The 13,314-nt window shown below is 40.9% G+C and overlaps 1 protein-coding gene and 1 long non-coding RNA gene across 3 annotated transcripts in view; one reads left to right on the forward strand and one right to left on the reverse strand.

The window, feature by feature from the left end:
* Positions 1-1,231: 1,231 nt before the first annotated feature.
* Positions 1,232-4,106, reverse strand: LOC124397822. The gene is made up of 3 exons (XR_006927971.1): positions 3,893-4,106; positions 1,493-1,615; positions 1,232-1,415 (listed from the first exon to the last, which is right to left on the reverse strand). It is a non-coding gene; the product is annotated as an uncharacterized LOC124397822 (long non-coding RNA).
* The window catches only part of ndst1b (N-deacetylase/N-sulfotransferase (heparan glucosaminyl) 1b), a 78,518-nt gene continuing 68,252 nt past the window's right edge, over positions 3,049-13,314 (forward strand). The window contains exon 1 of one of the 2 annotated variants that reach the window (XM_046867637.1): positions 3,049-3,276. The gene's annotated coding sequence lies outside the window, so the exon portion shown is untranslated. Of the gene's footprint in view, positions 3,277-10,470; positions 10,491-13,314 lie in introns of those variants that run through there. The other variant, XM_046867638.1, reaches the window with a different exon arrangement.

Here is a 13,314-nt window from a genome sequence, read left to right on the forward strand (position 1 = left end):
AGAGGACATGGGGGTATGGAGACGGATGATCCGCTGTGGGAACCCCCTCATGGGAGCAGCTGAAAGAAGAAGAAGAAGAAAAAGTAACCGACAAGGTTAAAAAAAAAAGAACATGCTCTCTTGGATGACTTATAAAACGAAGGGATTCCGTCTTTTCGGATTCACCTCGCTCATCCCAATGGCCTCTCATTTGGTGTCACCCAGATGAGGACGGGTGACCTTTCGAGTCTCAAGTTTTCTTGCTCGTAGCATCTCAGAGAGTTTTTCCCACACTGCTGTCACCACTGGCTCACTCAATAGGGATAAACTGATAAGGAATCACTGGTTAGATTCTGATACCTGAGAATCCCTTCCCAATTTGACAACTCAAATCCCTTCTTTGTGCCCTTTATTTTTCCTCAGAAAGAGATTTGCTTGAAAGGCTACAACAGGGCCAAATTATTCTTGCTCTTACACAGTCTTTGAAATCTGAAATAATAAATTGTGGAGATTTTGAACAAATTTCTACCCAAAACCTAAAATCAAATATCCAGAGTTTTTTACAGTACAAAAAAAAAAAACACAACAATGCTCAGTGATGTAAGTGATAGCTCATGGTTAAGGTGTTGAACTTTGAAACGGATGATCCAGTGACCAAGCTGTCACTGTGGGGGCCCTTAAGCAAGGCCCCTGACCCTCAAATGCTCAGCTGTAAAAATGAGGACCTCTGTTAAATGCTGTACATGTAAATCTACACTGATCAGACATAACATTATGACCACATGCCTAATACTGTGTTGCTGCCAAAACAGTCGTCAATCATCAACAGCATGAACTTCTTCAGCAGTCTGAGCTACAGGAGCTCGTCTGTTTGATCGGACCACACGGACTAGCCTCCGCTCCACACGTGCATTAATGAGCCTCGGCTGCACGTGACCCTGTCGCCGATTTTGATAGACACTGACCACTGCAGGTCTGAGAAGCTCTGCCCCAGTCGTCTGGACGTCACAGTTTGTCAAACTCATTCCAATCCTTACGCCATTATGAAGAGATAATCAGTGTTATTTACTCACTGCTCACAATCATGTGATCAGTGGAAATGCAATGAGACAATAAACACAGTGACAGTGCCATTGTTGGGCCCTTGAGCAAGGCCCTTAACCGTTTTGTAGTGTGGCCGTCTTGATAGGTACAAAGCAAGCAGGAAAAGGAGCATTTTTGAGGTTACTTTAATTCTTCTTCTCAGGGCATGCACCACACAGTGGAACAGGAATCATCCAACACGGTTCCAAATAGAACGAGAAAAAAAAAACTAAGTACAAAATGAAACGGCAAAAAAATGTCACAAACTATTAGGACAAATGGCGCACTGGCTACTGGTCCAACAAACACTCAGCTCTTTTCCTATTTGCGGGCCGGCTTCTCCTACTAGGAAGCTTCAGAGGAAAAAAAAAAGGGAATCATTGTCTCATGTAAATATCAAAATGAGTCACAAATAAATGCTCTCACTTACGTATTCTCACTTTCTCAGTGCAGATGAATTGCACCAAAAGTGGTGGTTCAAATGACTTCTGATTAGAAGGTTGTGAGTTCAAATCCCAGCACCACCAAGGTTCCACTGCTGAGTCCTTCGTTGCTGTATAAATGAGATAATCGTATGAGGATCTGGATGAGGGCATCTGCCAAATGCTGTAAACAGAATAAATACTCTACATGTAGATATTGGTGATTTCGCAGCAATTATTTGTGCAAAAAGTATAAATGAAGGTGTTCATTTGTTTGTTTGTTTGAGGGTGCGTTTCTCAGTCTGAATAGATTTTTGTGAATGAACAAAGTAGGACCCATGATTACAAAGAGAACCTAAACAACCTAAAACGCTGCTTTGTGTGAAGGTGTTTTCTCCACCGGTCATTTTCTTTTCCTGGACCGATCCAGTTTCCAAATACGAAGTGGTCTAATTAAACACTTTAAAGTTATTGGAATGTCTTGAAAGCAATTAGACATGACGTGAAATGAAGGCTGAGGCACGCAAAGCACAGTAACACGTTTCCAGACGGTGAGATTTTCCGCGTTCTTTCTCGTTATCAGGATGGAGAAGATATTCGGCCTTAGGTCAGAGTGAGTCTGGTGCTCAGAGAGAAATGGATAACACTTTATCGTACATGGATTGGTGTCACAGGAAGTGTTGCGGTGATCCGTGAAACACGTTTATTCACACCGAGGAGGAAGTTCGACTAGCAAATTGTTTCCGCTGATAATTTTATGCTTGTGTGTAAATCAGACCATATCAATCACCTCATTTCTGTGTGGGTTTCCTCTGGTTTCTCAGGTTTGTTTCAACCTTTTTATGATTATCAACCATAATTATTGCCCCTATGTGTGCAAGAGGCACTGCAATAAACCCGGAATCTCAACTGGTCGAATAAATATTCCTAAAAACAAGTTTGCATAGCCGGCATAGTTTCCGGACATTAGGAGGACACCAGAGAACCCTGAGGAAACCTATGTTAGCATAGGATAAAGATACAAGACGTCTAGACAGAATTTGACATATAGTTTAGAATTTCCTTATTGCTGTTCTAATAAGCTCCACTCTTCTGAGAGGGCTTTCCACTAGATTTTGGGGCATGGCTGTGTGGATGTATTGTTCATTCTGTTGCACAGCTCCCAATGTACACAAAACAATGTCGGTGCTCCCTGTGACTGTGTATGTATATATGTATGTGTATGTATGTATGTATGTATGTATGTATGTATGTATGTATGTATAAATAATTGCTGCAAAATATATATATGCGTGTGTATATGTATATATGTATGTATGATTGTATGTATGTATGTATGTATGTATGTATGTATGTATGTATTTAAATGCGCTAAGCCACATCAAACACTAGAGGGAGACAGAGCCACTTACAATTTCTCTTACACCACGTAGCGTAACGGCGGTGCTTGTGATCTCCCTCTAGCGGCTGTTGTTGTACACTGCATGTGTGTGTGTGTGTGTGTGTGTGTGTGTGTGTGTGTGTGTGTGTGTGTGTGTGTGTGTGTGTGTGTGTGTGTGTGTGTGTGTGTGATTGAGAGAGAGAGCGAGGGAGAGCGAGGGAGGAGAAGGAGGAGTGAAAGACGAGTTTGTCCTGTGTTCTCCCAGCAGCAGGAGGGACGCAGCTCCACACTGGAAGCCCGGGACGCTGCACTCCGGCTCGGATGGTTTCATGGTGACACGCCGCCGGTGCTCCACGAGCCATTAGATCCACTGGATCCTTGGATCGCTGCAGGATCTCTGCAGGCTCTCTGGTAAGTGCGATGTCCGGCTGTTTTTTTTTTTTTTTTAAATAACACATGGATTTGGGATTCTTAATGATCTTGAACGTTAGGCTAGTTTTCTTGCTAGCATTCTTCTTCTGCGACCCAGCAGCTCACTCCTGGAGGAACAGATCCAGTGGATCACTAGATCACAGGATTTTACAAATACACCACAATAAACTGGCTAGGGATCTTGAATTTATTTATATATATATTTTTTTCTGCTAGCAGCTAGCAACTAGCCTCATTCACCGGAAGGAATCCATGTGGAAAGCTAGATATGTGGAGCAGCAATGCCTGGAGCGCGCGCACACACTCACACACACTCTCACACACACTTACACACTTATTTATCTGTCTGAAACTCAAAGTAAATAAGTAGTTAGTACCAATAATCAACTAACCAGCTGTCTGTCTCTATTTACAGGCAGAATTGGGTCTGTTCACTGAGCTAACACTCACTCCAATCTCTATCTATTTACTTTACATTCTTCTTCTTTCTAATGTTATAACGTGACATAAAGGATGAATTCGGTTTATAACCATGCTGTAAGAACTTCATTCACACTCGAGTATGTGTTCCTTTGGGTTCCTGGCATGCACCTACCTCAGGACGCTAGCAGAAGGTTTCCTCATGTTGATGTGTGTTATGAAGGACCTGAGGTTACTCTAAAGCTCTTTAAAGCTCCTTAGATCGGCTTCTCGAACCAGAAACGAAGGTATCGGAAGGTCCGCTGGTCCCTGAAGTGGTACTAGAATGGCTTACAGCAGGGTTGAACCCCAGAGTTCTTTGACTTCTTGTTCGTGGAGGAGATGTTCCCCCTTTTCTGGTTCTCGATGCCACTCTTCCTATCGCTAGAACACCAGAACCCGTTTCTAGAGAAATAAAGATCTCAGAATTTGTCACCTGAAGGACTATATAATATGTATTCTTAAAAATAGCTTACAGGACCCTAAAGTTGGCCTGAAATCCAAACAAGGGTTTTGGAGCTTCGGTGGCATGGACATCAATACAATTACGCAGAAAAGTACACAAATTAGTTTATTACTTTGCAGGGGAAAAAAGGAAGCTTTTCAGTAACTCATCCTGGGTTTGTCTAATAAAAAGAGCTCGAGATTGTGAATGTCCTGCCCATTTGTCTACATATACTATATACGAAAGGGGCGCACATACTTTTGAGTGTGTAGCAGTGGTATGCGAGTATTTGCATAAGTTGACTCCTCCCATAATAGTTCTGTGTTTTGTCAAATAGTATTTACTCGAGATCATGAGGGTCTTATGGTGCTTGGCAATCTATCTAGATATAGTATATTCTAAAGGGGTGTACATACTTTTGAGTATGTATCAGTACATGAGTGGAGGACACGTGAACACGTGGAACAACAGAGATGGTTGTTACTTATGCCAGCATCGTGATCAATCTCCTCATGTACATTATAGCTTTTTGTATCCGTAGCGAAATTTTCCTCTACAACGCATAACGCAGTCCTTTTTACGTGCGGAACATAATTTTAATCAGAGTTTCCTCAGGACTGTATTAAGTGGTGCACCGCAAATTTGTTCGCTCTCCGGCTTTGAGCGAATTTTTAAAATGATTGTTGTTCAATTTGAAAACACGTCAGGGGTTTAAAAACAAAAGAAACGCACCGCACTGGAAATACGATTTGTTTTGCACGTGCACGAAAACGCTAAAGAATTCATAGCACTAGCGTTAGCCGCTAACCAGGAAGTGACTAGAAGCTAATCCTAGTGCTATGGATTCTTTAGCGTTTTATGTCCAGCTTGAAGAATTTCTCTATAAATGAGAAAATCTGGACAATTCCGCATATCGAGGGAGGAGAAGAATGAAGGAGGGAAGGAATGAAGATGTTTTAGTTTGCTGAAATACGTAGAACATATCTTTTAGAAAATGTTATATTACATGTAAAATACACACACACACTTGTATACACACCTTTATTACCTAAATGGTGACTAACAAATATAAACTATATAATACGTTTTTCCATTTATTACATTTTATTTAATCAATTGAATTTGTGCCAATTATCGATTACTTAATTTGATCAATATAATAGTGTATTGCATTTTATTTATTCTATTTTATTTTTAAATATTATAAAAGGATAATTGTTTTATAATATTTAACCACACAGGCATTTTTTTTATTTTAAATTGTTTTAAAAAATGTAAACTCTTCAAACGTTGATCACGAATGTTAATAATTAACGTTAATAATTTTTAAAAAAGGCACAAAATTTTATATAAATTTTGTATCAATAGGAATCTTGCCCAGGGTCCCAAAAGACTTGAAATGGCCCTGTTTACACAGGATGTAACAGACGAGAGAGAGAGAGAGAGAGAGAGAGAGAGAGAGAGATATATATCGGGGATGTGTGTGGGGAAAGCTCTCTGCTCAGTGTTGGTGAACTTGTTGGCTACCAGTTCAGGGTCGTTCTGCTCAGCATTCACCTTCACCTGGTCTCTCCGGCACTGCTCAGATCGGAAAGTCACGTGACCACATGTGCCACAAGTGCACAGCCTAAACTGGGACTGTTTTTTTGTTTCGTTAATAACGTTTTCCACAAAGTATGTGTCCACACATGCACTTATTTATTTCATTAAATCACAGTGAACACAAACGACACTTTTATACCTTATCTGTAGATCTCCGTTACCAATGGCAACAACACAAAGATGGTTGACATCGGACCATAAGTGTACGACTTCTGCTCTTCGTGATTTTGTATCGGTGAATACATACGTTTTATAAAGCCGCATGCTGTCGTAGGAAATATAATTGGCACCAACTGACCAATGAGCATTAAGCTTTCAGAAACTATAAAGCGCACCCTTATATAACCCACTGAATTTTACAAATAATTTTATTTTTAACATAAATAAGCCGCAGGTGTCTACACTGAAACTAATGAACTTTACACAGGCTTTACCGAAAGACAGTGTCTGTTACACGGTGTAACAGGTGAAATATGTTGTGGCTCCTTTAAGAGCAGAGCGCCATTTTGGGAACAGCACGTCACTGCATTCTTCCGGTATTACTGTGTGTGTGTGCGTGTGAGACTGAGGAATATGTCCTTATTATTTTCTGATGCTCATTTCTAAGTTTCTTTGACTAACCCGTAACGCTGTTGCCAAGAAAAATAAAAAAGCACGAGTTTTGGAAACCTGTCTGTGCTTATATGATTTCTGTTACACCTGGAGTTAGCGAGCTCTCCCTTCACCCAGACTAAACGCGTTACAACGGCTTGTATCTAAACAGTAGCCGACCAAGAAAGTCATTGTTCACTGTCTTCCTCCTTCCTTTCACAACTACAGTGGTACCTTGACCTACGAGTGCATTAATGTACGAGTTTTCCGAGGTACGAGCGGTCACTCGTCGATTTTTTTTTTGCTTTGTTACGCGAGCAAAAAATTGAGGTACGAGTTCGAGACGCCGCTGCTAGATGGCGAAGCGAAGCCAGAAAGCAAAGATTGTGACAAATTTAGATAAGCAAAGAAGAAAAAGTAAAAATTTTAAAGTTTACGTAGTGTACAGGAGTGATAGTAAAAAACAAGTTTTCCCTCTGCCTCCGCTTATCGCCTCTACCACCCCTCCACACACACACACACACACACACACACACACACACACACACACACACACACACACACACACACCCCACCGGCGTTTTCGTTAGCTCAAGTCGTCTCATCTCCAAGGAAAATACACTGAATAAAACCTTATTATATCTTTACATACTCTTTCTATTATGTTTTTATACAAGATTTGTTATTTAGAAATGTATTTTCCAATTTAATAGCATGAAAAACGGGGTGTCATTTTGAGGTTTGCAACGGATTAATGCCATTTTAAGTATTTTTAATATGGAAAACTGATTTGATGTGCGAGCAAATTCAGATACGAGCTCGTCCACGGAACGAATTAAACTCGTAGGTCAAGGTACCACTGTATTTCTCTCGGGAGTTTATCTATTTGCATCGTTGTGTGTTTAAAAATCAACACCGGTGAAAGTTTTTTTCTCCTGATGCCGTGCAGCTCAGAACACAGGTGAGGTGCATTTATTTATTTTTTTTTTTTTTCCGTTCGGAAATTTCATTGGTCTAATGTTATGTCGCTCAGTTTTTTGGCTTGAAGTTTGTGAAACCGAGAAAAACCCAGGAAAAATTAATAAATAAGCCGCTTCGTTGTTTAAGCTGCGGGGTTCAAAACGTGGGAAAAAAGTAGCGGCTTATAGTCCGAAAAATACGGTATACCAAACAAAAACTTCAACATGTTTTGCTGTACTATTAAGTAAAAAAAAAAAAAGACCATCAACAATAAAAACCTTTTTGTTTGCAACTCGGATTGATTGTTACATTTTGTTAATAAAAATAAAAAGAAATTTGACCGGTAGTATGAAATATTAGATTGAACAACACAAGTTTTTCTTTTAATACAATACATGATTTTATTTATTTTTTGCTTGTAAAATGACAAAATTGTGTTTGTGTCACTACACAATAAATACAGTTTTTCATGCAAATCAACTTGGCCTGTATTTCATGCGGAAACAAGGAATAAGAGAAAAATGTGGAGAAAACATTGGTTAGGGAGACACAGACACCATCGTCTGGTGATGGTTGTCTGATGGTTGATTGTTCTGCAAACAGAACTGGAGGTATAGGGTGGAAAAAAACTTTTTTTGTGTGTTATTTGTTTTACATTTCTTATACAAGTATTTTCTTGCTCCGACATTAAACTGGATTCAGGGATCTGCTGCGCATGACAGCAGACTCTCCATTGTTTCTTAGCGCCGTTCTTGCTGCGAATTGTGAAGGATTTGCACTAGACCATCCATCATGAGGAATTTGGACATGCTTGATAACATTCCTTGTGTAGGAATGTGTAAAAGGAAGCGCTAAAAATAGCCGGCGTCTGGGAAATCCGGGTTAAAAATCGCATATCTTGCGCTACACTTTATTCATCTTAATAAAAAATTATACATCAAGCCGTAACGTCTGGATGAGCTGCCGAGTGAAGATCTTAAAATCTGGGGAAGAGATTTGTATCCATACCCAGTGGCTTTCTATTGTGGTTTCATTTGTAGGATGGTACGAGGCTAATGATTTTAATAGTAACCTAAATGTACATTTCGGGGCAAGACGGGGTCACAAGTTCGGGTCAGGACATGGCTTGGTAATAATGAACGATGTTGCTCGATGTTCTGCTTACGAGGCAGCTAAGCCTAAGCTGTATTAAAGTCGAAGTGCTGATGAAGTAAGGTGAGCGTTAGGGATTCTTAAGTAGCTTATTAGACAAGTTATGGTCTATGGACACCTCAGCGTAAGGTGAGATCCCATTCCACATTTAGTCTCCATTTCCTGTTAGAATAACTTCCACTCTTCTGGGAAGATGTAGATTTTTGAGTGGAGATTTTGTGCTTGTTCAGCGACGAGTACTAAAGATCATAATTGGGGGATAATCGCGTTGGAAATTTTGATTGGTGGTCTCTATGAAGGCTGATCCAGAAGGGCCGATCAGATGGTGCAAAACTTGGGAAGCAGCCAAAACACCAATCTTATCAGACATTTGAAGGCTAGTCGTGTAAAGAAATATGAGCAGTTTTCAAAGTTGGCTAGTGCTAAGACATAGCGGGACAGTTGAGCAACTCAAGTGCGACTCACTTGGCTGTTGGTAACCGAGATGTTTCAAAAACAGACAAATGCATTAATCATGAGCTGCTGTCTATTGTGGAAGACGAAGGGTTCTGGCGACTCATGTTCTATTTGGATTCACGCTACTCCAGTGGTTCTCAAAGTGTGGGGTGCGGCCCCCTAGTGGGGAATAAAGTATGAAGTTCATACACTCGAAGCAACCACAAACAAACAATTAGGTCACTAAAGCAAGTAAATGAAAACATCAGTTAGAACCACACTTTAATTTTCTCCAGTTTTTAACTTGATACACAATAAATAACGTCAAATAGTATCATAAATAGATAAATTAAAGATGGCTTCAAATAGAGCCTATATTCTGTAATCGGATGATACAGCTTCCAGTGATTGGGATTTTCCCAAAAATCCTGATCAGAGAACCCCTACAGGAGATGTTCCACTCCAACCCATGTAAAGCATATGTTCATAGAGTTGGTTTTGTGCACAGAGGCGGTGTCAGGAACAGGTTTTTGGTCTCCTAGTTTAAGTGAAGGGAAATTTAATTCTACTACATCAAAAGCATCTTATACGAGGTGGTATCAAAAGGTTTAGAGTCTAGCCCTGTTTACAAAAATGACTTCATTTATCTAGGTTTACACAACGTCACCTTCAAAATAGTCCTCTTGCACAGCAGTACAGCGCTCCCAGTGTTCCTGCCACTTCTGGAATTCTTCCTGGATGTTAAGCACTTTCTGGCATTCGTGCTAGATGTTGTCAAAAAAGGTGACCTTTGAGCCTTAATTTAAGAGGGTGAAGTCTGCAGGAGCTAAATCTGGTGAGGAGGGTGGGGAGTAGGGGAGTTTCTTATAAGAAGCTCGGTGACAGAGTGCGTCAGAATAGCAGACGTCTGTAACGCATGTGGTCAGAACAGCACCAGCTGCACAATGTTCACTGGACGATGTCTTTTGGCACACTGAGTTATGAAGGTCGGTGCTCCCAGTGACTGTGTATGCAGCCTTGTGCTGCCATCTGCTGATGTGATACAAAACTAGTCACGAAATGTTTTTATACCACCTTGTATAACTGTCAGCCTCCAAGTTTGTGGTTACCAGTTTGGGGAAGAACTACATATGACTGGGAAAGGCAGGTGTCGCAATACTTTTGTCCATCGAGGGTAATATTTAAGTACACACACAAAACAATGTTTGGGCAACAGCAGAGGCTCTTGCATTTCTTTACCCAAGAGGTTGGCAGAGGCAGAAGAGGTTAACGAACTCCACAGTGAGAAAAGACGAGGTCTTTGTATAGACCGAGAGAAAGAAAGAGAGAAGATAGTGGGGGGGGAACGGAAGGACAGACGCCTCTGCCTGGTTGTGTTGCTATAAATCTTCTCAGTTGGAAAGGTAAACGATAGAGAGAGCCTCGTAACGAACGGCTCGGCTCTAAGAGGGGAAAAAAAAAACAATCAAACGCGGCCATTCAATAAAGAAGGCGAAGACTTTGTCAGAAATGCCGGAGGGACCGCCGGGGAGGACCAAGAGTCAATAATGTAAGCTTCCAGATAGCCTGAGGTTCGTATCCCAGGCCTGCGAGAGGTGAACTTAGAGCCTGCGTGACGCGATAAAATTTTTTTTTTGTTATTTTCTGTTCACTGCCGATGGAGTTAGCGCTGCTGAAATAATATGACTCGATGCAGGTCAATACTTCTGTCCTCAGCTTTTTAATCCCGTTTCAAAAGACGACAAGAACGTGTACGTGTCCGGTACAGCGCTGGGAATATTAGGATCAGGATATCCCCAGAGTAAACCAGCACCCCCCCACCAACTCCTCCTTTCCGTCTTTTGGTAGCGTATTGAAGCCAGATGACCTCGGGCAGCCCTCCAATCTGTAGCTCTGCTAATACACTTCAGCTCGTGCTGTGCAGCACCGCAGGATTTAGCCCGTACGATAACGGGGGGTGGGGTTGGCGGGGACGGGGGAGTCCGCCATGAGCAATCAGACAAATTGGACAGGGCAGAGGGAATCCGAGCGCTCTCTGAGACTCCCGCTGCTCTCCTTATAACTCTCGATCCGTCTCTCTCATGCTGGCTGTCTGCTCAATAAGGCGCTCAGCTTTCTGCGCCGGTGGAAGTTTATTTATAAAAGGAAAAAAAATGGCGTTATGTAAGAGAGAAAGGAACTCATTTGATTCAGTATGGTTCCTGTGACAATTGAGGCCCCATGTAATGAGCTTCGGTTTAGAAAGTTTATAATCACAGATATTTTTTTCTTTACGTAACGCTATAGACGTTAATCAACCGCTTCTAATTTGGTTTTGCGTTTTTTTTTTCTTCCATTTTTACTTCCATTGACTCTCTTAAACATCGTAATTACTCGTATTGTTCAATCGCACAAAAGTAGCTTAATTACTGTTCACGCATCCTGGGGATGCAGCTAATTTTCCAACGCAGCGTGATGGAGTTATATTGATATTCCTGAAATGCACTATGCCGTCTACGATAGCATGAAACGAGCAATAATTTGGTCCACTTCGATTCAGTGTGATTTTATTCAGCACTAGTTTCTGATTGGATTCCTATTCAGTCCTATTAATAGATGTATAAAGCATTGAAAAATCTTTAAGTGAGTCTTCTATTTCATTCCTCAATAAGCAAAAGCAAAGCTCTACCCCCAGAACGTGCAGGTTAGCAAAAGGAGCTTTAGCAAGGAGTTGCGCGTTGAAATGTCTGCGGTTTCGCTAGAAACGGAAAAATATCTTTCCGATTGGTTGTATTAAGACCATTTGGGCCATTTGCAGACATGTCCCGGAGGAATGTAGGTAATTCCACATTCAACTTCCTCCCTTTGCTTCTGTTGATTTAATTTTTAATGCTTTTCTTGCTTTTTTCAAACAACATGTTTTGTTGCCTGTAGTAAAATTGTCTGGTTGCACTGGGAGCCTGGCGTTTTTTTTTCTGTCTGAGCAGAGTAAGATGGAGGAGGAGTGTTTGCACCTTTAATACTAATATTAAATTTTATATTTATTTATTTTTTTATGTCTATGCATTCGATATCAACCAGATCTAGGCTTGAAGTTGCCCTTTCTGACATGATCCTTGCAATTTCGCCAGATTTGTGCAACCAGTAGCTGGGCTGGTTGCCGAATGAAAAAATGTGTGCTAGCATCTTAGGGTTCAGCAGCAAGTATTTGGTCTATTTGCTAGCTGTTGCATTTGATGGGTCAACCAATTCATTGTTTTTTGCCGATTAATCTCATCGATAGTTGATTGTTGCAGCAAACGACTATCGGCAAAAATCCATACCGATTTTTTTTTTTCCCGTTTTTTTTTTCCCCAGTTTTTCCAGATTTTACAGTTTTTCCGGGTCGTGTCCGTTGCAGGATTGGCTGAGAAGGTCCGCTGTCATTATGTACGATCCAACCTAGCTATCGTTTAAAATCCTCTATCGGTCGACTTCTAGTGTGTGATGTTTTCAGTGCATTCCTGTTCTCTGTTCAGATGAACAAAGTTTACTGTAATATGATGGGTGATTCTTTAATAATGGGATTGAAAAAAGACTACTGGGGCTCTTGATCACGTATTTGAAAAAAAAACTAATGGAACGCTTAGGTGTTAATTTCCAGGAATGCTTTGTTTTTCCAGCCAACAATTCCGTCCAAAAAACCTTTTGAACCTACTTTTCCGTTCGTATTGTTGTTGTTTTTTTTTTTTTTCTTTCCTCTGACACCTCTTTTCCTTCACAAGTCCAATAAACTAAAATTAGGTTTAGTAGTCCTCTTTTTAGTGTTGGCTGTTTCTAATTAACCAAGTGCTTCTGTAATAAAACTGCTGGCCTTCAAAACAACTCTGAGATACAGTGCATTGGCAAATGCATTGGCGTTGCAAAGCTTTGTGTTCATCTCTAGAGCTGCATCCATAAGCCTTCACATTGTCTGCTCTACTCCCTTTCGAAATGGGTACGTTGTGAGATCATCGTATGGCAGCTTCACGAGCCTTCTGGCGAACAGGTCTCATCCCCCTTTGCAGGCAGACGAGCACGTTCTTCCTGGTTTCTTTTAGCTTTGCATAATTAAAACCCATGTTGGCCCATTGCATAATGCCGAGCTTTCTTCTCTAATTAATGTTTCCTTTGTAGCAGCATCCTGATTAGTTGTGGCGGAATGCTGACATGATTTAATTGCTCATCAGTAATTAAAAGCATCTTTGTATGAGCAGGGACATGCAGCCAAAGCTGAGATCTAAAGTCTCACTCAAGCAGGCTAATGAATGGAACGGCTCAGATTTGTAGAACAATTGCTTTTACATCAAAACCTTCAGAGAGGTTCAACAGGCACCGCAAAGGTTTCTTCAGTAACTTTTTTTTTTTTTAGCGCA

The sequence above is a fragment of the Silurus meridionalis genome, chromosome 15, assembly GCF_014805685.1.
Source record: "Silurus meridionalis isolate SWU-2019-XX chromosome 15, ASM1480568v1, whole genome shotgun sequence".
Classification (NCBI taxonomy): Eukaryota; Metazoa; Chordata; class Actinopteri; order Siluriformes; family Siluridae; genus Silurus; species Silurus meridionalis.